At 49.5% G+C, this 24,295-nt stretch overlaps 1 protein-coding gene and 1 long non-coding RNA gene across 5 annotated transcripts in view; one reads left to right on the plus strand and one right to left on the minus strand.

Annotated features, from left to right (window-relative positions):
- The window catches only part of PTPRS (protein tyrosine phosphatase receptor type S), a 320,940-nt gene extending 302,630 nt beyond the window's left edge, over nt 1-18,310 (minus strand). Inside the window, exon 1 of one of the 3 annotated variants that reach the window (XM_078669564.1) lies at nt 17,932-18,310. The gene's annotated coding sequence lies outside the window, so the exon portion shown is untranslated. The remainder of the gene's footprint in view (nt 1-17,931) is intronic. The other 2 variants (XM_078669562.1, XM_078669563.1) reach the window with 2 other exon arrangements.
- The window catches only part of LOC144798606 (uncharacterized), a 1,317,000-nt gene that overhangs the window by 464,754 nt on the left and 827,951 nt on the right, over nt 1-24,295 (plus strand). The gene's annotated exons all lie outside the window — the stretch shown is intronic.

Raw genomic sequence — 24,295 nt, forward strand, 5'->3', positions numbered from 1 at the left:
ACTCCAGGAACCTTATGGAGGCCAAAGAGACTACACAACACTAGCTGATGGAGGTCACGAGTGGTAGCCAATGCTTAAAAGGTATCGAGGGACCCATCGCGACGGAACGATGCACAAAGGAAAGACCATGAGCCGGGTTACACCAGGACATGAGTAAACTCCAGGAACCTCATGGAGGCCCAAGAGACTACACAACACTAGCTGATGGAGGTCACGGAGTGGGGAACCAATGACTAAAGGCATCGAGTGACCTTCGCTACTGACCAATGAACAAAGGAAAGACCATGAGCCGTGTCACACCAGGACACACTGAGCACACTCAAGGAACCTTATGGGGGCCAAAGAGACTACACAACAATAGCTGATGAAGGTCACAGAGAGGCAACCAATGACTAAAGGCATCAAGTGACCCATCGCGACTGAACGATGAACAAAGTAAAGACCATGAGCCATATAAAACCAGAACACAACAAGCACACTCTAGGAAGCTTACGGAGGCCCCAGAAAGACCACTAGAGAACACAATTTATTCAAAGGTAAAGGGCAAGCAACTTTGAAACCTATGAGAACAAGTTAATATGTTTTTTTACGATGAAGAATTCCACAAATGGAAAAGAAACTATCAACATACTTGTTATGTTTTTAAATGGATATTTCAGTAGCACCTGAAACACTATGAATTAATCATTGTAAGCAAAGGGAAATATCTTTACTTACATTCAACTTCAGTAATACTAGGTAAACCAAGAGTAGGTTAGGTGCATCGTTTTACTGAATTAACTCAGTGATAGCGACTAGCTAAATGTATGTGCAGGGATCTTGTTCCTAAAGATTAGAATCCAATGGAGTCACTCCTGCATCAACCATGTTTCGACTCAAAACTATTGACAATGGTCTTCAAGAAAATTTGAGGTTAAAGCCGGTTTGAGAGAAACTACAATGATTGAAAAAACAATGTATGTAACCTGTGGTGCGAAGACTAGTAAAAATAAAAAAATGCACTGACAAAGAAACTAAGTCTGGGTTTAATATGGCAATGCATCTAAACATAGGCATTCACAATTGCTGTATCCGTATGGTGCATTAAAAAATGCTGTTGATTGCATTCAAACATGTCCCATTGGCTTTGACAAATACTGGGGGGGAGGGGGGGGGGCAACACAGGGATCGCTTTCTGTAAAGAATGCATATAGGAGAGAATCACTGGAATATAGCAAACAGCATTATAATTAAGTGTAATTTTCTGATGTAAAATAGTCCTTTCTGAAATCCAATAAAAGCATTCTATAAGAGGCGGAATGATAAACCAAACAGCCAATAGCATGAGGTGAGAGAGTTATACTGCTGTAGGAGGAGCCAAAGTCCACTGTGTGTATACTTTAAAGCACTGGCAACAATAACACCTGTATGTACTGACAAGTCAGACCTACAAAGGAAATACAAGCCTGCGAATTAAAGAGAGGGGTTTGTAAGAGGCATTTTAGGGCAAAAATGAGGGAGAGTCACACAGTAAACACCCAGTTACAGTGTGGGTGGCGAAAGGCAACAAACTCCCCCCTGATTCTACTGGCTGATTAAACAAATGAAAGAACTTGAGTCTAAACACAACAAGTACCACTGGGAACCCAACAGAAGCACAAGAGCAGGGCTTTAAGTGGGATGAAAAAAAGTGGAGCGGGCGGTCTGTAAAATGGATGTAGGCTTAGAAGTGTTACTAAAATCCCTTCCAAGAGGAATGGCGCATGTAAATAAGGGTGTGGCTTAAAACATGTACACTAAATCCTGTACTTCCCACAGTGTGTCTCCCGGCCTGTACTTTGGTGTGTCTCTGTGAACTCGCTGTTATTGCATCCAAACATATCACACAGTAACGGACAAGCACCTAAAATAATGAGTAACAACAGTGATTTTGTTGTGAATACTTAAAATTGAAAATATTTCGATTCTGAAAATAAGAGAATGTGAATTACAATTTACGAAAGTCTGTGGAAAAGGCGGTGGTCCTCAGAATGTCGGTCACCCCAGTTCTAATCTTCACACCACTTTCCTCTGCAGTCTTTCACACAATTAAACACAAATGCACTTTTTCCTCGTCACATCTTAATGAAATTATTGATACTACACCACAACAGTAGCCAATAGAGACTACAAACAGGTGACCTTAGGATAAAGGCGCGATGCGATTTGTGCACCAAACATTGGCAAAGTCAACCGACCTGGTGTTGGCTACCAGCCAACGCCAGATTCTGGCTTTGTGAGTGTTTGATTTGTCATGGTTTTTGAGAAACTTTATGTTGGGGTGCTGCCAGGCCTATGTTGGGGTGCTGCCAGGCCTATGCGTACTAACAAAAACATGTCGATACACAATACTATCTTTTGGCCTCAAAAAGTGCATATTACTATAGTTCCTGGCACTGAAGGTAAGTACGCTGTGTGGGGATGCGCTCCTTGTGAAAGGGCAGAATGCCGCCATTTACGCCAAAGTTAGCCAGTGGCTGAAATGAGCTGACCCGCTGTCTCATGCTGGGTTGTGTAGCAAACAGAAGAGTAACGTGAATACGGCAACAGACCAATGGATGAAGAGGGCTGGCTCAAAGCCACTATCGGTATATTACGCATACAATTTAAGTAAAATCAAAAGGTCTTGGCTAACACCAGGCCTACAAAGGCTGACGGCAAAGGAAAAAGACATCACTTGACGTTTCATCGTTAACTGATGAACACAGATACGACCATGAGTCCGATCACAACACTAAAGAATGAAAGCACAGACTGGGAACTATAGGAGGCAACTAGAGACTTCCCACCATTGGACAATTGAGGATGACCAACAGGCAACCGAAGGATAAAAGCATCATGTGACAATACACCAAAGATTGATGAATAGACAAAAAAGCCATTGATCCACGTCACAGCCCTACAGATTCAAAGCACATACTCAGAACCATGAGCACTTATGAGAGCTCTCACATCCCAACAAATGGAGGCCACAATCGGATAACTGAAGAACAAAGCATGATCAGACCTCAATGACAGCAGCAAAGATGATGAGTCACATCACAACATCACCAACAGATAAAGAAAAGATTAAAGGACTTCATTCAACCAACCATTTGAACAAACCACACACATCACCCAGTCAACACTGACCGATGAGCCGATGTCATGTGGCCAGAAACCACTGACCAAGAGTTACAAAAGCCAAGAAGACTTCTTGCAACCAAAGGACCCGAACAGCAGATGCTGCTGATCAGCTGTGAAAGGGAAATAGACAACATGAGACCATACAATGGGAAATAGACAACATGAGACCATACACCAGTGACCAAGCGTTCACTCAAACAACCAGACATATGGAGTGACAGCACATGTTCACATGTGTGCAACCAACCCGTGGACTGAACGAGTACCCGGTGGTTCTGCACAACTGCGGCCCGAACACATCAATCAGGAGAAAAAAGCAGTATCTGCGTGATCTGGTACAAAACATTTATTCAAAAATGAAACTGCCCCAATCGGTTGGCATCAGGAGGTAAGAGAAATGTATTAAAGACCCCAAATAAAAACCTTAACTTTGAATGTGCTCCCACGCAACAGACTGTTAAATAAATTCGAAAAAAGGTACTGTGAAACTGCTCTTCTTAGCATAAAGTTTTCCCCCCACAAATTAATTTAAAAAAATTGGACTTCAGAGGTTGGGGACAAGAAAAGAGAGGGTGCAGATAAGAGCAAGAGGGTGGGGACAAGAGAAGAGAGGGCGAGGGCAGGAGTCAACAGTTTGAAAGGAGTGCAGAAAAAAAGCAGAAAGGGAGAACCACATGGGGGACAAGAAGCGCAAGAGCACAACATGGGGCGTAGAGGGAAGGAGAGAAGCTGATGGGTGAGAGAGGAACGCAGGACACATTGGAGGCACTCTGATACCAGCATGGAGCGCGACAAGCACACAAGGTAGACAACTGAAACACAGTGCAGTGTTTAAACAGTAACAAAAAGTAGTTCCCTAAATGTGAGCCATGGAATGACACAAGTAAAGAGGCTCCATGGAAGGCACACGTTCATGATGGACAGGGCAGGCCACCCAATCAGAAGCAAGTAAATGAGAGTGGCAATAAAGCCAACCAATGGCATGCAGTAGGCGGGCTTTAAGCGCACTGTAAGTTCCTGGGAAGCAGAAAATAGTGTTTTACAAACAGACACCTGAACTGACTGGTAGGCTCGACCTAAAAACCAGATTGTGGTGTAAAACTAAGTGTCCTTCATCTGCATCATTATTTAAGTTTTCAGTTGTAGGACTGGTAGAATTTTTTAGCTGGATCAGGAATTTGACATGGGGCTGTAAAGTAGTAGCAGCCATGTTTCTGTTTCTACTACTATTGCAAATTTGCACTATGAAACACTTAAAAAGCATGTATACGGTCAGATACCTCAAAGGGATGAGTGAGCAATTTGCCCGCCTGCGCTAAATACTTGGGTCTCCTGCCAGCGTGGGCATATCTGGAAACTACTATCTTCGTTGACCGAGATGAACAGGGACGAGAAGCTAATATGGGGAGACACATGGAAGGGGCAAATGGTTCAGATACACCACCTTTTGCAAAAAGCATGCGAGGGGAACTCCTTGTACTTCACAATAGACCTTTCCTTACTAGCAGTGTATACTTTTTTTTTTTTTAAGTGGCTGAGGTAGGACTGGGAATCGATTCTTGCATTGAGCATGGGGTCAGACCGTGGCGAGGACGTCATCAATACATGCGATCAGTCCGTGGCGAGGACGCCATCAATGCATGCGGTCAGACCATGAAGAGGACGCCATCAATGCATGCGGTCAGACCGTGTCAAGGACGTCATCAATGCATGCAGTCAGACCGTGTCAAGGACGTCATCAATGCATGCAGTCAGACCGTGTCAAGGACGTCATCAATGCATGCAGTCAGACCGTGGCGAGGACGTCATCAATGCATGCGGTCAGACCGTGGCGAGGACGTCATCAATGCATAGGGTCAGACCGTGGCGAGGACGTCATCAATGCATGGGGTCAGACCGCGGCGAGGACGTCACCAATGCATGGGGTCAGACCGTGGCGAGGACGTCATCAATGCAGGCGGTCAGACCATGAGGATGTCATCAATGCATGGGGTCAGACCGCGGCAAGGACGTCATCAATGCATGGGGTCAGAACGCAGCGAGGACGTCATCAATGCATGGGGTCAGACCATGGAGAGGACCTCACCTCATCAGCAGCAAAGCACAGCAAGGTGGTGTTGGACTGTCTAGTACCACAAAAGATACAAAAAGAGGGAACAAATCCCAGTGGTTAGGTGAAAGTCAAGACAGAGCCCTGCTACCGACAAGGAAGCAAGCACCTGCCAGGCATGTGCCAGGGGCCTGGCTGCAGGGCTGACTTGCAACCAAGAGACGAACCAGTGGTTGATTGCCAGCACAGCACTGGCAAATGCAAATGAAAAATAGTCAACCCATGGACAGGCCTGCACCGCACAGGCTAATGCAAGGGCCAAACATGGACATATATGAAACTGAGCTTCACAGCAATGACTGATACAGAGGTCAAATAAAGAGTCAGGGGATAGGCCTGGACCAACCAACGAGCGATCAGGAACAAAGGGGCCGGGCATAGACCTGGACCAACCAACGAGCGATCAGGAATAAAGGGGCCGGGATGTGCCTGGACCAACCAACGAATGTTCAGAAACAAAGGCGCAGGGGATAGGCCTGGACCAACCAATGAGCCGTCAGGAATAAAGAGGCTGGGGATAGACCTGGACCAACCAACGAGCGATCAGGAATAAAGAGGCCGGGGATAGGCCTGGACCAACCAACGAGTGGTCAGGAATAAAAAGGCCGGGGATAGGCCTGGACCAACCAGCGAGAGATCAGGAATAAAGGGGCCGGGGATAGGCCTGGACCAACCAACGAGTGGTCAGGAATAAAGAGGCCGGGGATAGGCCTGGACCAACCAGCGAGAGATCAGGAATAAAGGGGCCGGGGATAGGCCTGGACCAACCAGCGAGCGATCAGGAACAAAGGGGCCAGGATAGGCCTGGACCAACCAACAAGCGGTCAGGAATAAAGAGGCAGGAAATCGGCCTGGACCAGCCAACAAGCGGACAGGAATAAAAGGGCCGGGATAGGCCTAGACCAACCAGCGAGCGATCTGGAATAAAGAGGCCGGGGATAAGCCTGGACCAACCAACGAGAGGTCAGGAATAAAGGGGCCGGGCATAGGCCTGGACCAACCAACGAGAGGTCAGGAATAAAGGGGCCGGGCATAGGCCTGGACCAACCAACGGGCGGTCAGGAATAAAGAGGCCGGGGATAGGCCTGGACCAACCAACCAACGAGCGATCATTAATAAAGGGGCCCGGGATAGGCCTGGACCAACCAACCTACAAGCGATCAGGAATAAAGGGGCCGAGGATAGTCCTAGACCAACAAGCGAGCGATCAGGAATAAAGAGGCCGGGATAGGCTTGGACCAACCAACAAGTGATCAGGAATAAAGAGGCTGGGGATAGGCCTGGACCAACCAACGAGCGGTCAGGAATAAAGGGGCCGGGATAGGCCTGGACCAACCAGCGAGTGATCAGGAATAAAGGGGCCGGGGATAGGCCTGGACCAACCAACGAGCGGTCAGGAATAAAGGGGCCGGGGATAGGCCTGGACCAACCAGCGAGTGATCAGGAACAAGCATTTGCAATGCAATAGGTCTCGCATTAGGAAAGTTTGAGCTATTGGTATTGTAAATGGCAAAGTTTTTATTTATGTTTTTTTTTTTTAAATAGCTAAATTAATAGCTTTGTCATTAACAATGCCAATAGTTATAACTTTCGCAAATGTGATACCTATAGCATTTGTAATGCAATATGTTTTGTATTTACATGACTTATATTGGGCCAGCGCTGCAATGCCCGAAGTGCACCATCAAGGGGGCACTTTACCGGAGATCTTTATTCTTGCCATCTGTGAAGGCTGGGCATGTGGCTAGTGGTGTAGATTGGTGTGAGCTAGTGCAAAAGTGTTTACGTAATCTAAAAATAGCACAAGGTGTCCTCTCAAAAAATAATTTTAATGACAGAGTCCACTTGCTTATATTAAAAATAACGACGCTGTCCACTAGAAATAATCATCTAAGTCCACATGTTTCAAGCCTTTGTCAGTCAAGGAATGATCTAGTGGCCAGTCTTCGGGACCTATAAAATCTAATCTACACAGTGAATGGAGTATCCCTATGTGAGGTCTAGATGTAACCCCATTTACACTTTACCTCTCCTACTATGTCCACAGCTGCATGCAGGAATACACACTGCCAAAAAGGAGATCAGGACATTTACACTCTTAGGACCCCAAGATCGAAGCTCACGCTCTTTTGAATGTATCTCTAGCCCATGCAGCTCCCCTATGTACCGCGTGTGGTCATTAGGGACAATGTATAGTCACCATGTGTGTTTTAAGGGCCACTGAGGTGAGAGAATCACCTGCCAGCACATATTTGTTGCTCATTTAGTTTACTGCAACTGTCTGAATACAACTCTGTTTTGGCGTATCTGAATGCCACAGTGAGTTAGCAGGTGCTGACAGAGAGGGCTATAGTTGTAAAATAGTTACTTATGCATTTGAAAACAATCACTCAAGTGAGGCAAAAGGATACTTACTGCGTGCTGCAGTCCGTCCAGAGCTCGCGCCGCCGGCCTGCGACCAGGAAGTCAGGCAGGCCGGGCGGGACAACCGGAAACAGGAAGTAGGAGGGCGGGAGCCTACCCCGTCTCCCACGCAAGAGCCGCGATTGTTTGGAGCACCGGGGCAGGCAGGAGCCTACCCTGCACCCCGGTGCCGAAGAAGGGAGGAAGAGTCCTGCTGCTGGTGAGAGCCGCTGCACCAAGGAAGCCGGTGAGTGGGGCTTCGCCTTGTTGCTGGGCTGCGAGGGCGGGGAGCATGTGTGTGTGCGCGTGCGGCGGCGGGCTGTGTGAGCGTGCGTGTGTGTGTGTATGTGTCTTGGAGTCTGTGTGTATGCGTGTGTGTGTGACTGTGGGGGGGGGGAGGGGGTTGCCTGTCTGGGTGCCTGCGTGTCTGTGTAAGTGCGTGTGCGTGTCTGTGTGCATGCATGTTAGGCTGACTTGCTGGCGCGGGACGGAACGTGCGCATTCGCGCACCCAAATCCAGGAAAAAAGCTCGTAACACCCTCTTGTCCTCCTTCCCCCGTGACAGGCAACATTAGGTCTCCAGCTGGACACCTGCATCCTTCGGATGCAGTTTACCAGCTCGACCTAATAAAGGGGCCGGGGAGGCCTGGACCAACCAGCGAGTGATCAGGAATAAAGGGGCCGGGGATAGGCCTGGCCCAACCAACCTACGAGCGATAATGAATAAAGGGGCCAGGATAGGCCTAGACCAACCAGCGAGCGATCAGGAATAAAGAGGCCGGGGATAGACCTGGACCAGCCAACAAGCGCTCAGGAATAAAGAGGCCGGTGATAGGCCTGGACCAACCAACGAGCGGTCAGAAATAAAGGGGCCTGGGATAGGCCTGGGCCAACCAGCGAGTGATCACGAATAAAGGTGCCGGGATAGGCCTGGACCAACCAAACAGCGAGCGATCAGGAATAAAGGGGCCGGGATAGACCTGGACCAACCAACCAATGAGTGATCATGAATAAAGGGGCCGGGGATTGACCCGGACTAAACAACCAATGAGCGATCATGAAGAAAGGGGCCAGGATAGGCCTAGACCAACCAGCGAATGATCAGGAATAAAGAGGCCGGGGATAGACCTGGACCAGCCAACAAGCGCTCAGGAATAAAGAGGCCGGTGATAGGCCTGGACCAACCAACGAGCGGTCAGAAATAAAGGGGCCGGGGATAGGCCTGGATCAAACAGCGAGCGATCACGAATAAAGGGGCCGGGATAGGCCTGGACCAACCAAACAGCGAGCGATCAGGAATAAAGGGGCCGGGATAGACCTGGACCAACCAACCAATGAGTGATCATGAATAAAGGGGCCGGGGATTGACCCGGACCAAACAACAAATGAGCGATCATGAAGAAAGGGGCCAGGGATAGGCCTGAACCAATCAACAAACGGGCGATCAGGAATAAAGGGGCCGGGATAGTCCTGGACCAATGAATGAGCGATCAGGAGTAAAGGGGCCGGGGATAGGCCTGGACCAACCAACGAGCGATCAGGATCGAGTCTCATAGATATGGGATAGATGGGGAACTGGATAATCAGAAAGGAAACAGGAAAGACAACAGCAATGCTTGAGAGACGCCAGGCACACATGCACGAGACACTCCAGTCAGCTTTGAGCCAAGTGACACACTGACAAAGGCACCTGCACCCAGGACAGTGGGCAGCAACACTGCACACTCGAAGGCAGGCAGAGGGTTGGAGGCGCACCAGGCCCTGCCCAAAAGAATCGACATTCTAACAAAATAAAACAGAGCTGCACAAAGCCAATCTGTAATGTGCCATCACCTCCATCTTTTGTCACTCATAGCCTTGCTGGGAGTAGGTATCGAAGGGGGGCGGGCTCCGAATAAGCCTGGGTAGGATTACACTTTAGTAAGACCTGGCTGTCCATAGCATGTCGCCAACCATGTATTTGATTGCATTTTTAAAGGGGATAACGTAACATAACTGCACTGTTCAAATATGTTTAGAAACAGTTATACATTGGCAATTTTCTAGAATAGCTGTAAAAAAAATATACATGTGCAGATGGGGGGTGGGGGCGCTGATTTTTTCTTCGCCCTGGGTGTTGGCGCTGAAAGGTTTTTAGAGCACTGCAGTAAGGCCTCCCACCCAGTGACTCGCCTTCGGAGCAGGGCGCCGCCATGTCTGATGAGTGCCCGGAGGGAGGCGAGTGGGGCCTGGTGGGCTGGACCCACCCATTTATTAATGCATTCATTCGCTTCTCATATGGGAGACCGGAGCCAGACAGCCCTGCCGCGCGCAAAGCTACACCGGTGACGAGACGGCGCAGAGGCTGATGGCATTATGGAGACTTATGGGTCTTATCTGGTCCAGGAGCAGCCGCAGCATCCCTCCGGCTGGCACGGTGCCACCGAGCGGTGCCCAGGCCGCAGAGTGCTGGAACCACCGCCTGCCCCTGCAGCACACAGAGCTCAAAGAGACTACTATGAAGATGGGTCTTCAACACATTCCAGCCTGGAGATGGTACTTCTCGTATTCAACAGGGCCTACAGCCTCCCCTGCATAGCGCCTAGTGTCACGCCACTGGCTTGTATAGTGCCCCAACAGGCCCGTTCCACTGGGCCACATATTGACCAGACAGCGTCCGGCCCTTCTCTCCACAGTACCTACAATGGGTCCTCTCACTACTTTGCGAAATGCATGGACGACCTCCAACCATGGCTGTGCCAGACAGCCTCCTGCCACTGACGTTCAGTGTCTGACCAGTTTACTGCTATTGGTAGACATGGCTTCACCCACAAAAACACCTCACCTATTTAAGCTTTACCAATATAAAAACCTGCATCAGCATGTTTCAACCAGAAGAGCAGTTCATTCTTAAACTTTATTCGACAATTAAGTCATAAAAGTATACATAAAATACACCGTTTTAGATTAAAAATCCATTAAAACGTATACAATAAATATTAAAAAAATATTAAACTACGTTAGACTATTGCCGAATATCTTCTTACATTATTTCATAAATCCTAAAAACAAACTCATCAGTATACATTTGGTCCAGAGGAGTATTGCACAAAAAGCTCATAAAAACAACCCCCAAAAATTTACAAGTATAAATCAGCTTATTATTCACATGCCTGCCGCTATTTGTTTTATACGAATTACCCAAGCCCATTAAAAAAATGTAGCCACAGCAACAGCAATTAGGGGCGTCGGGTCAGTACATAGGATTCTTAGAGCCTCTTGATGTCTATGAATACCAAACAATTTACATATAGGCTTAATCCACATCGATCTAGGGGCCGAATACAAAGGACAGAAGAAGAGGAAGTGACTTAGTGACTTTTGTTCCTCCCCACACTTAGGACATCTGTCATTACCATTTTCACCTGCCCATTTAGCTGTAAAAGACCTTACTGGAAGGGAGCCTACTCTCAGTTGAAAATAGAGCTTACGGTCCTGCTGTTTCCCAATAGTGTCCCAATATAATTCCAGCTTCGGTCGGGCTTTAATTTCCATGAATCAACCTGTTAAGTGCGAGGAGAGTCCCGTTGTCCTCGCTTCTGTGATCACCATCTCCCAATACTTTTCTTTTACAATTTTTTTGGAGGGGAATATGGCGTTTTCCGGGTCATCCCAGAGTTCCCTCATTCCCAATTTGAAAAGTAAAGACCGAATGGCCTTCAGCCAATGAATTTTCTGGCATGAATCCATAATCATTATCTCCCTCAGCCCCTGGGCATAATGCCGTAATTCTTCAGTGGACCATAAACGGCGCCAGTACAATAATGGCCGTAAAAAGGCAAGATCTTGCACCGCCTTTTTTCCAAGATCCCACATTAGTGGTATTAACGGGGTACTTATGGGAACGCTTGTAGCTTTCCGCAGAAATTCATTTTCTGCCAGCGTCAGCTTTCTTAAATCCTCGAATCCCCAAAGTTCAGCACCATAAAGTGCCGAACTTAACACCTTCATCCCGTATACTTCCAGCAATGGGCTGATGGGCTTTGTTATCGAAGAGGTACATTTTTTTAAAAGAATGCCTGCCTGCTGGCGGTGTTTTAGCACTACAATATCTAATTGGCTAGACCACCCCAGATCTCTCTGGAGGGTAACCCCCAGATATGTGAAGGCATCTACCCTCTCCAGCGGGGAACCATTCATATACATCGACCCTCTAAAAGGTCTGGCAGACCCATGAGTTTTACGGCCAGTAAGGACCATAAAGTTAGTTTTTGCCGTATTTATTTCTAAACCCTATCCAGGCAAAAGTTTTCAAATCATTTCAGTGCGAGCTGGAGCCCACTAGGTGTTTTTGAAATGATGAGATTGTTGTCCGCAAACATGAGGATCGTGACCCGCTCACCAGACAACGCAGGGGCATCGGTAGGGACCAGGGAGCGGAAGCCCGCAACCCCGTTCACAAAGAGCGAGAACAAGGTCGGCGCCATAACGCAACCTTGCCTCACTCCCTGCTCCACCGGGAACGGCTCCGCAACCTCTCCCTGGCAACCCCACCGAACCCGAGCGAACGTACCCTCATGTAAGCGGACGATCAAACTCAACAGTTCAGGTGCCATCCCCAACCCCGCAAGGACTTTCCACAATATGTTGCGTGGGACCAAGTCAAAAGCCGCCCTTAAGTCGACAAAGACAGCATACAGGGTACCTTTTTCCAGGACTACGGTGCGCCAATATAACATAATAAACCGGAAAACCTGGTCTATGGTACTTGTTTTTGGGCGAAAACCAGCCTGGAGGTGACTCAAGATATTATCATTATCCATCCAGGTCTGGATTCTACCTAGAACCAGCCGCCCCATGATCTTTTGTATACAGTCAATCAGACTTATTGGCCTATAATTTCCTGCTAATGTGTCCCCTTTTTTATACACTGGCACTATTTCTTCTCCTTTCCATGATTTAGGGACTTCCATCACTTGGGCTATGGCGTTCGCCACATATAAAATATAAAACCGCCATCGCCCTCTATTGTTTAAGAATAGATCTGCGGGGACACAATCCATGCCGGTAGCACGTCCCTCGGTGACTAGGTCCAGTGCCCTGTCCACTTCTTCCAGAAGAGCAGTTCACTTAATGACCTTCATCAGCACATAACAAGCATTTGCAATGAAATAGGTCTAGCATTTACGAGAGTTTGAGCTATTGGCATTGGAAATGACGATCCCTTTTATTGATGTGTTGTTTTTAAAACAGATAAATAAAAGGCATTGCCATTTACAATGCCAATAGCTTAAACTCTAGCAAATGTGAGACCTATTGCATTGCAAATGCGTTTGTACTATAAAAAAATGTTTCAAGCGTTAGGAGTGTGCATGGCCTGCCTCCAACAGCAGACAGAACAAAGCTATTTGAGAAAATAGTGCTCGGAGGCTGTAATTAAAGCCTACAGAGTAACAACACTGGTAACAGGGTGTCGTCATGGGAGGTAACAGAATGAGACATGTCGGTACTAAGGAGGGACTACTAAGCCTATTGACCAATGAACAGCCACAGTTTACAGTGGACAGTGGCACAAGCCAATGAAAAATATGGGTGGAGAGTGGGCGGATCTTCAAGTCCCTACCTGAACACAGCATACCTCGCAGAGCAGCGAATACGCTGCCCAGCTCGATCTAAAAAAGCATCACTGGGGTTCACCCACAAAAAGATCTCGCTTTTAACTGCTTAACAGTGGCGGCAACTGCGCTGCAGTGCGGCAGTTCGATAAGGTGGGCGGGGCCGCGTCGGCCAGCGGACGTGCGCAGCACTACGAAGGTAGTGCTTGTGATGCCCGTTGGCCGACGGGCGCATGGAAGGGGTTAAAGTTTTATCCTTAAGAAAACATGCATCAATATGTTTCAACCAGAAGAGCAGTTCACTTAATGACCTTCGCCAGTACAAAAAAACACCAGTGGAGTTAACATCTCTTTTAAAGATGTATCCTTAAGAAAACCTGCATCAATATAGTAAACCAAAATAACAGCCGCCTTAATGAGCTTTGCCTATAAGATAACCAGCACCAATATAATACAGCCAAAATAATGCTACTCGAAATGAGCTTTTCTTAAGTTAAATCTGAATTAATAACGTGCACTCTACTAGAACAGCTTACTTAATGGATCATGTCCATCAATGAGGTTCAACTGAAAGAACTGCTCTTAGTGAGCTTTCCCAGACGGAAAAATGCACCAATAGAGTACAACCAGAACACATCACTAAATGCACTTCACTCAAGGAAAAACCTGCATCAGTAACGTTCACCCACAAGAACAACCCCTTTAATGAGGCTTGGCAAAGAAAAAAACAGCTTCCTTTGGTTCACCTACAAGAGCAGCTCTCTCAATGATCTTCACCCACATGAAAACCTGAAAACCTGCACGTGCAGCATTCACCCAAAGAGAAGCACATGTATTGCGATTCAGACACAGGAAAACCTGCGTCGGCCTCATTCACGCAAATAAAAACTTGCTTCAACACGGTTCACCCACAAGAACATTCACACGACGAGCTTTGCCTATTCGAAACCTGCATCCGCAGCATCCCCCTCAGAAACAGCTTGCTGGATGAGAACTACCTACTCAAAAACCTACTTCAGTCGCGTTCTCCCACGAGAGTAGTTTAACGAGCTTCATCTACAGGAACAGCCTGCCTCCACCCGTGTTACATCAGTAATACCCCACTTCAATGCAAGACAGCCGCGGACCAATCATCTTCAGAAGGGAAACCCACTTTCAACCAGTGAACCACCCCACCTTGTCCATAGGTAGACTGCTTCAACTAGCTGAATGACAGGCCCACTCAAATGATGTATACACACAGGAACTGCTGTGTTGAGTTCACTCATAAGCAATCTATTCTTCACCGAGGTTCACTCACTGGAAAACCCTACCTCAAAGAGACTAGGGACCAGCGGTGGGGCCGAGGGGAGGGTCTTGGTAGGATAAGGGACCCTACCAACTGGTGGGGTGACATGTTGGGGCTGCAGGGTCTGTGTTGGAAAGCACCAGGAGAAGGAAGTTGTGAGCGGTAGACACTGCTCTTGTGGAGTTACAGGTCACTCAGTGGTGGTGTGATATCCACGCAGCTGATGAGACCAAGACACACAATGTGTGATGGGGTCTCTGTTAGTAAAAGCAGTGTCCATGGTGGTTATTGGGCTATTTACAGTGGTAGCACAGTGGACGTGAATTGGCTGCGACTGTAGGGATTGTGGCGGTAGGAATGGTACGGTGGCAGCCATGATGAAGCTCTAGAAAGTTGTGGTGGCCGTGTTGAGGTGGTCTTTGGTACTAGAGAGAGATGAGGGGCTGAGGAGTTCGCAGTAACAAAAGGCTAATACAAAGCAGCAAGGGCACCATGGTGGAACAATGTGATGTTTGGTGCACAAAGGGTTGGATGAAGATCTAGAGTTTGATGGAAACTGTAGCGACGAGGTCCACAGTGACAGAGACGGGTGTATTGTTGTGTGGTCAATCAAGGGTTTTTGTTTGAAGTCTATTGGCATTTATTTAGTGTACACTTACCAAGCATGAGGTCTACAACAAAAGTGTAAAGCGAATGATGGTGGAGGGGGATGACCCAAGGATAAGGAGTTCATAACGGTAGAGAGTGCGTGTGGTGGACGCATTCATGGCGGCGGAGAGCATGATGTTAGAGATATATGTGCCCGGCCATGGAAGAGTGTGGTGGGCTAGGTAGAGGTAGGCTTTGAGGAGTTCCAATGTGGAATCTATAGTTGAAGATCGGTTAAAGGAAGGAGTGGGACTTCACGGTTGGGTTTGCGTTGGTGGAGGCAAGAATAGTGGATGGGCCTGCGTTATTAGGCAAGCAGACATAACAGGGAGTTACACACTTTGTAATACGGAGTGCATGGTAGCAATGGAGAGGGTTCAATGGTGGTAGAATTGATGTAGGACTAAAATTACAGGGTAGTAGGGTACATGTATGAGAAAAGGTCGATGGTGGTAGAGTAGCTGTTCGGTGAGGGGTGCGTGGTTGCAGGGATCAATCAATCAATCAATCAATCAGGAGTTTGTTAAAGCGCGACTACTCACCCGTAAGGGTCTCAAGGCGCTAGGGGTGGGGGGGGTTGGGGGGGTGCAGGTTCCATTCCATCAAGGAGGGGGTCTGTCGAAGAGCCATGTTTTGAGGTTTCTTGTGAAGATGGGGAGCGATGTTGTCTGTCTGAGGTGGAGCGGAAGGGCGTTCCATGCTTTGGCCGCGAGGAAGGAGAAGGAGCGGCCTCCCGATCTGGTCTTTCTGGTGCGGGGGACCACAGCGTAGGAGAGCTGGGCTGATCGTAGGGTCCTTTGGGGTGCGTGGAATTTGAGTCGGCTGTTCAGGTATGCTGGTCCGGTGCCGTGGAGGGCCTTGTGTGCGTGGGTGAGCATCTTAAAGGTGATTCTCGCCTCGACGGGGAGCCAGTGGAGTGTGCGCAGGTGCTGGGAGATGTGGCAGTGTTTTGGCAGGTTGAGGACCAGTCTTGCGGCGGCGTTCTGGATGTTCTGTAGCTTGCAGATGAGGTTTTTGTTTATTCCGGCGTAGAGTGCGTTGCCGTAGTCGAGTCTGCTGGTGACCAGGGATGCACACTGGCGGGTCCCTTGTCGAACTGAGGTATGGGGAGGGGATCAGGATGATTGGAAGACGTGTGTGATCAGGGGTCTATGGTGCTAGACAAAAAGTGTGAGGAGGTCCATAAGAGGCATGGACAAAGCTCCATGGTACTACACAATATGTATGGTTTATCGAGGTAGATGAGATGTACAACGAGAGGCCCAAGGTGTGTCCGACTGGTGGAGGAGATGTATGAAGAGCAGCCCGCGCTGGTGTAGATGTGCGGCCACCGGATGTATAAAGAGAGGTGCATGGCGGTACATATGCGTGAGGGGGCACCTAGTGGTCAATATTTGTCACATGGGGTACATTGTGGTAGAGATACAGGACATTGGTCAGTGAAGGTAAAGCTGTGTGACATGAGGTGAATGGCGGTAGATGTATGTGTGACACAAGTGTTGCGTAGAGGCAGAGATGTATGTTGAGGGGTTCACAGTGGTAAAGATGTGTGAGGCGGGGTCTTTAGTGGTAGAGATGTCTCACGAGAGGTTCACGGTGGTAGAGGTGCGTGTAGTGTCCCACTGTGTGACAGACGTATGAGGGAGACAGATGGTGTGTGAAAGGTGCTGGTGATGACAGATGTGGTCTAATGATGGTCGGTCCATGGCGGCAGGGTGGGCTGCACAGGCTTGGGGTGCCTAGAGGAAGGGTGTGGGGTGTACAGTGCTGCAGTACAGTTGGGGGTGGTAATCTACAGATTACCAACCCACCTGGTACCATTACAGCCCCTGACCTTGGGTGACCACCTAACTCTCTCCATGTTCCTCACAGACCCCGCGCGCCCAGGGCGGGCCCTTTACTTCCAGTTCATGGCTACACGAAGAATTGATGTTGAACATTCAGTGGAATTAAAACCAAGCCTACAACACCCAGAATGCATCAGGAGGTCACAGGAAAGCCCAGTCCGGGGAAAACAGCGTTAATGAGTACATGGAGCGAGACGACCACCCTAAACAAGGCATGCAGCTCCTCGACCCCAGGAGCCACCCTGCAAGGCACTGCACGTAATCATTTCCAGCTGCTGGAGACATTTCTACTCCCACGGGCCCCGCTGCCCCTGATCGGATTACCCCACTGCAAGACCCCCACCCCACCCCCTGACAACACAGAGGCCGCCCCCTCCAAACCACAGACACCAGGACTCCCCTTTCATCTCTGCTAATAGGAGGAGCTCGAGCCAGGGTGCCCAGGCACCCTCGTGCTTCGGTTTCTGGGCGCTGCAATCAGCGGGTTACATTCGAGGTGTGAAAAAATCAGGACATTTCAACCCACAGTATGAGCACAGCTCCGGCGATGTACGGCGGGTGTGTGTGTGTGTGTGTGTGTGTGTGTGTGTGTGGGGGTGGGGGTGGGGGGGGTCTAGAAGATGATGCGCGGCCCTGGCTCCTTTATGGGGTCCACTCGCGGTAATGGGGTGAGGGGTTCATGGGTAAATAGGACAAGCCTCCATGGAAGACAACGGGAGTGATGCTGGCGGGGGTCTGCGGGGGGCGGAGCCTGCATGCTGGCGGGGGTCTGCGGGGGGCGGAGCCTGCATGCTGGCGGGGAGGGAGGAGGGGGGTGGGACCCTTGGTGGGGGGTCTTTGTTCAGATAAAGGTTAATGATGCTAATGGAGGCTCCGGGCAGGGGGTCGGACACTCACCGTCACATGCCGGGGCTCCATCCCACGCTAGGACCGCCGCAGCCCCATCCAGGCCCGCCGAGCCCACCGGCCTGCCGGATCAGACTCTACGGTGGATCCGAGGCCCGATCGGGGTAATCCACTGGTCTCCCGGAATGATCCAAGGGTGCGCAAAGATCCGGGGGTGGGCAAAGATCCGGGGGTCCGCGGCTCTCGGAGGGTCCACGGGGGTCGACACCCGGGGCCCGAACTGAGATCCTTGAGACCGAACCGACGCGCCGGGCCCCGGTCTCAGCACCAGAACCGGGGGGCGAAGCCAGAGCACAAAGGAGGCGAAAAAACACAAGTTTCCAATCCGAGAAAAAAACGGAGAGTGGAGAAAAGAGGGGAAGGGGGGGTGGAGGTGGAGGAGGCGAGGAGAGGAGGGAGCAGCAGGGGGAGGGGAGAGAGGAGGGGGCGAGAGAGGAAAACGAGAGGAAAATGGACATGTAAAGGAGGGGGAAGGGGGTGGGGTTACCAAAGGGGCGGTGGAGGGAAAGGGGAGGAGAGAAAGAAGAGTCGAGTGACAATGGGAGGGAGAAGTGAAGGGGAAAGATGGGAGGAGAGAAGGGGAGTCAATGGACATGGGAGGAGGGAAGGGGGAGTCTAAGGAAAATGGGAGGAGGGAAAGGGAAAGCTGGGAGGAGAGAAATGAAAAGGGGCGGAAAGAAGGAGGTATTAAAAGGGAAAGGGGAGGAGAAGGAGGAAAATGGGAGGCAAAAGATCGGAGGAAAAGGGGTGGAGAGAAAGGATGAAAAATATAACACTGAGAAAGAAAATAGCAGGAAAGAAATTGAATAGGAAACGTCAGGGAGAAGCAGCGAAAGGAATAGATGCTGGAGAGAGGAGAAGCATAAGGAGGGATGAGACCAAAATAGGATGAGCAGGAAAGGATGGAGGAGAGAAGCTGGATGTGGAGAGGAGAGCAACTGAGAAAGGCAGGAGGCGGCAGGGATGGAAAGAGGAGATGAAATAAATGAAACCGTGAGGAAAGCAGTGAGTAATGGGAACCGGGAGAATAAGCAGTGTGTAGGGATCTGCATGAAAATAATAGGAGGAAAGAGGGTGAAAGACGCGAGAAACAATAGAATGAGAGCAAAAAACAAAGAGGCCAGGGAAAAAGAAGAGAAAAAAGATAGGAGTGTAACGGGGTGAGGTTGGACGAGAAAATAGAACAGGAGGTGTTGGGACGGGAATGCCCCCTGCATGAAGTACGGTCATGTCCCTCGCCCTGTTTGTTTGATTTTTGGTTATGTGGCACACAATCCTGTGTCTGTGCATTCCCTAGGCCCGGTCTTTTTACAATGACAGCTTTAAGGACCTAGTCCTTTACCGGGAGGAGGCCCATCAAGCACACCCTCATTGTGACAGGAATACCGCCCCTGTCGTGGGTTTCATGCCTGGCACACCATGGGTAGTTGCAGGCCCATTTATAAAAAGTTCCACTGCTCATGATGAACCCGGAATTCTGAACGTGTGTGCTAGACATGATAGCGTGGCATGCACATGTGATACACGCCTGGTGGTTCCATCTTGGACACCCACAGCTTGGACCAGAGTGCAAGATGGAGGAGAGGTTGCCTGCTCTAGACAGGCTAGTTATAACACTGACATCTCTTAGGTTGGAGGGGGGCGCACAGATGCCATGGTGGGGCAAGAAGAGACCGGCTTTCCTTAGACGTGCCAGGGCCCTTACCGATACATGGGGCTCTGATTGACTGACTGCAGCTGCCGTTAGTAAGGTTGCGCTGGGGTACAGGTGCTCAAGACCCATCCTTGTTCATTGTTGTGCTCCCCCCTACCAAGGAGGGGGTACTCCGTAGAGTACCTAAGGACTACAACACATCCATGGGTTGATGTCGCACTGACAGCCAATGCCCCAGAGGCCGAACATCGCCTAGAGTCTGATCTGAAGGAGAAATTAGTGGTCTATCTTGGGTATCAAGATAACCTACCTGTGAGCAAGGGAAGGAAGCTTCAACCCTGCAGAAGTAGCAATTCATGGAAGGAACTGCAGTAATTGACCCTGGCGTAGGGTCTGTCCAACAGAGACTCGCTAATCAAGTATGCCAAAGGTCTTGTGGTACTGCCAGATCGGACAGTGCGACCTTCATCATTTATTCCAGTCGTAGCTGCCAGGCACCTGGAGCCTGCGGATACCTGCAGCGAGGTGCTGCGTGGCCAGTCACCAAGTGGCTTCTGAGAAGGCTTGCGCCTGTAGGCAGGCTCCTGTTGCCGGTGAGATCCCCCTGCTACAGGAAGGCCGAACCCTGCCCGTTCTGCTGCTACGCACTTGGTGAAAGACTAAACGGGCCTAGGCCTGAGAGAGTGAGTGCTTAGACTGGATCAGCGGCAGGTGGGAGTACGAGCTGCACTCACGGATCTACCTTAAACGCTGAACCTGAGGGAGGGAAAGCCCAGAGACAGGGGACCCTCGAGGGGTAGGTGGAGGACTAGTCTCAATGTATTGAGACCGAACTTTTTTTTGTCTGATGCTTGATGGAGCTACCTGGTTTAGCTATAGGTGCGATGGTCCGTGGATTCTCTCCTTGGTCTTCACCTTACCCTGTCGGTCCTTAGACAGATCTCTATTCGTCTCTCCATATTGTCTCTTCCCTTATCCTCCCTTTCTCACCTCCCCTGCCCCCTCCACTACCTCTCTCTCTCCTTTCTCCCCTCTCCTAATTGTATTGCCTATTCTTTTTTGGGGGATTTATTGTGTAATTGTTGAACTTTTCTGTTACATTGTTGATTCTCATGTAAAGCGCTCTGATACCTCTGGGTCTCGCCAGCGCTATATAAAACTCTTTAAATAAATAAATAAATGTGCACCTGTAAACTGGGTGTCCATGCATCAGTGGCGTAGCTAGGCACTCTACAGTAGATGTAGAGGGTGCACAGCGATGTGTCGAAAAAAAATTCTTCAAGGAAATGGTTCTCTCGGTAGGGTGCACTCCTTGGATGCGTTTCCGTCGAAACGCCCAATTAATTCATAACGAGTCCACAGTGGAATCATTGTTTTTTGAGCCACCCAGGTGTGCCTCCCTGGGATGTACCCGCATGTTTCATGCGCACACGACTCGTTATGATGTAGCTAAAGACGTGGCTCTTTTCTGCATGATCATCACGACTTCTGAGCTGCGGGCTGGATTGACTGGTCTCTGATCTCTTTGCTAAAGCGCCGGGACACCCGCTTGGGTAGCCGTGCGCTATAAAAGAGTGGGCACATAACATAACATAGCTAGGCACTCTGCCACCCGTGGGGGTCCCTGCCTTTGCCGCCCGCGGCCATGCTGAAGAGTGTGGTGGGTTGGAGCCGCCGCCCCCAAAACTCGTGCCGCCCGGGGCGGACCGCCCACCCCACCCCTTACATGTAAGGCGTACTGACCGAGACTGGTCACAAGGAAGCTGACCTGGAACACACATCCTCCGTCTGAGAGGTTGGTGTAAGGATGGGAGCTCAAGACCCATCCTTGTTCATTGTTGTGCTCCCCCCTACCAAGGAGGGGGTACTCCGTAGAGTACCTAAGGACTACAACACATCCATGGGTTGATGTCGCACTGACAGCCAATGCCCCAGAGGCCGAACATCGCCTAGAGTCTGATCTGAAGGAGAAATTAGTGGTCTATCTTGGGTATCAAGATAACCTACCTGTGAGCAAGGGAAGGAAGCTTCAACCCTGCAGAAGTAGCAATTCATGGAAGGAACTGCAGTAATTGACCCTGGCGTAGGGTCTGTCCAACAGAGACTCGCTAATCAAGTATGCCAAAGGTCTTGTGGTACTGCCAGATCGGACAGTGCGACCTTCATCATTTATTCCAGTCGTAGCTGCCAGGCACCTGGAGCCTGCGGATACCTGCAGCGAGGTGCTGCGTGGCCAGTCACCAAGTGGCTTCTGAGAAGGCTTGCGCCTGTAGGCAGGCTCCTGTTGCCGGTGAGATCCCCCTGCTACAGGAAGGCCGAACCCTGCCCGTTCTGCTGCTACGCACTTGGTGAAAGACTAAACGGGCCTAGGCCTGAGAGAGTGAGTGCTTAGACTGGATCAGCGGCAGGTGGGAGTACGAGCTGCACTCACGGATCTACCTTAAACGCTGAACCTGAGGGAGGGAAAGCCCAGAGACAGGGGACCCTCGAGGGGTAGGTGGAGGACTAGTCTCAATGTATTGAGACCGAACTTTTTTTTGTCTGATGCTTGATGGAGCTACCTGGTTTAGCTATAGGTGCGATGGTCCGTGGATTCTCTCCTTGGTCTTCACCTTACCCTGTCGGTCCTTAGACAGATCTCTATTCGTCTCTCCATATTGTCTCTTCCCTTATCCTCCCTTTCTCACCTCCCCTGCCCCCTCCACTACCTCTCTCTCTCCTTTCTCCCCTCTCCTAATTGTATTGCCTATTCTTTTTTGGGGGATTTATTGTGTAATTGTTGAACTTTTCTGTTACATTGTTGATTCTCATGTAAAGCGCTCTGATTCCTCTGGGTCTCGCCAGCGCTATATAAAACTCTTTAAATAAATAAATAAATGTGCACCTGTAAACTGGGTGTCCATGCATCAGTGGCGTAGCTAGGCACTCTACAGTAGATGTAGAGGGTGCACAGCGATGTGTCGAAAAAAAATTCTTCAAGGAAATGGTTCTCTCGGTAGGGTGCACTCCTTGGATGCGTTTCCGTCGAAACTCCCAATTAATTCATAACGAGTCCACAGTGGAATCATTGTTTTTTGAGCCACCCAGGTGTGCCTCCCTGGGATGTACCCGCATGTTTCATGCTCACACGACTCGTTATGATGTAGCTAGGCACTCTGCCACCCGTGGGGGTCCCTGCCTTTGCCGCCCGCGGCCATGCTGAAGAGTGTGGTGGGTTGGAGCCGCCGCCCCCAAAACTCGTGCCGCCCGGGGCGGACCGCCCACCCCACCCCTTGCTACGCCACTGCTGTGCATTATTCATTGTGTAGTGGAATTCTATGTTTATTGTGGAATACAGGACTTGTCTTTCCTGTAAAGAGAAGTCCTGTGCTGGACATTGATCGTATTGCAGCGATGGTGGGGTGGTATTGATTCTTGAGCCTGAGTAACCCCACTCTGACCTCCGGTGACAGCTCGCCCTCGCTACTGCTGAGACCCAAGTGCAGAAAGAGGTCTACTCGGCCCAGTATACATAGTCCTAGTAGGGCACACCCATGGACAGCACAGTGGTAAGACATCAAGACCCACGTTTGTGGCCCAGTAACTCGTGCCTGCCCCATGGCCTCCTGAACGGGGTCTGACGAGGAGAGGAAAAGGGTGGATAGGAGAAAGAAAGAAGCACTAGCCTCGCGGGCCTGATTTTGTTGTAAGTAGTACCTGTAGTACTCTTGACTTTTAGTACTTTCCATGATTAAGTGACAGCAAATTCTTTGTGTATCGGACCTAGAAGAGTTCTCGATTTTCCCAGTTTCATAAATGAGTAACTCATCCTTTCCAGGTTCTGTTTTTCCTTGGCATTCTGGGATTCCAGACTATTCATTCCATTAGAAAACCAAGATTACAAGCCCCAGAATGCACCTTGGGAGGAGTAGTAGCATATTTGTGGTGCTGAAATCTCAGATACAGTGTATAGTCCACCATAGGTACAGGTATTAAACTCAGAAGAAGTCTATTGTACACCTTAAGTGCTGTGTTGTAGTTTCAGATGGAGTCGATAGAGCACACCATGATTGTGATGTTATAGCCATAAAATCCATAATACATTCACGGGTGTGGTGGCCTCAGATGGAGTCCTTAGTACACCACGGGTAATGTTGTGTAGGCTCAGATGAGGTCCATAGTACATCATGAGTGAAGTGTTGTGGCTTCATTAGGAGTCCCAGTGACACTATGATGGTGGTGTTGTAGCAGCAGATCGAGTCCACAGTGCAGCACCATTGTGGTGTTGGGTTCCAGTGTCTGGATAGTGTGGCTTATCCATCCTTTGGTGGAGGTATTTGCTTGCTCACCGGACGAGGGATGGTTGCTTTGTGCAATGCTTTGCCACAAATCACATGTCCTTCCTCTACATACCGAATGTTATCAGGAGCCTGTGTACCTCAAACAGTATCGAGAAGATGCAATACAGGGCATCAGCCATGGATCTTAGAACAAGTGTGTACAGCATCCAGAGCTGGAAGGTTGGTCACCTCTCTGCCCACTCAGGCGACGTGCACTAGTCCGGATGGATGAGGGTACGATGAATTGCACAGACTGGAGGGCAGCACAGGGCTTCAATGATCCAACGCAAATGTTGGTCATTGAATCATTTTCATATACAGGTAACTCACAGTTTGGTGCCGGAGAGTAGACCTAGAGATCTGATTAGGAAGTCATTTCTTA

The sequence above is a fragment of the Lissotriton helveticus genome, chromosome 12 (assembly GCF_964261635.1).
Source record: "Lissotriton helveticus chromosome 12, aLisHel1.1, whole genome shotgun sequence".
NCBI classification, from domain to species: domain Eukaryota; kingdom Metazoa; phylum Chordata; class Amphibia; order Caudata; family Salamandridae; genus Lissotriton; species Lissotriton helveticus.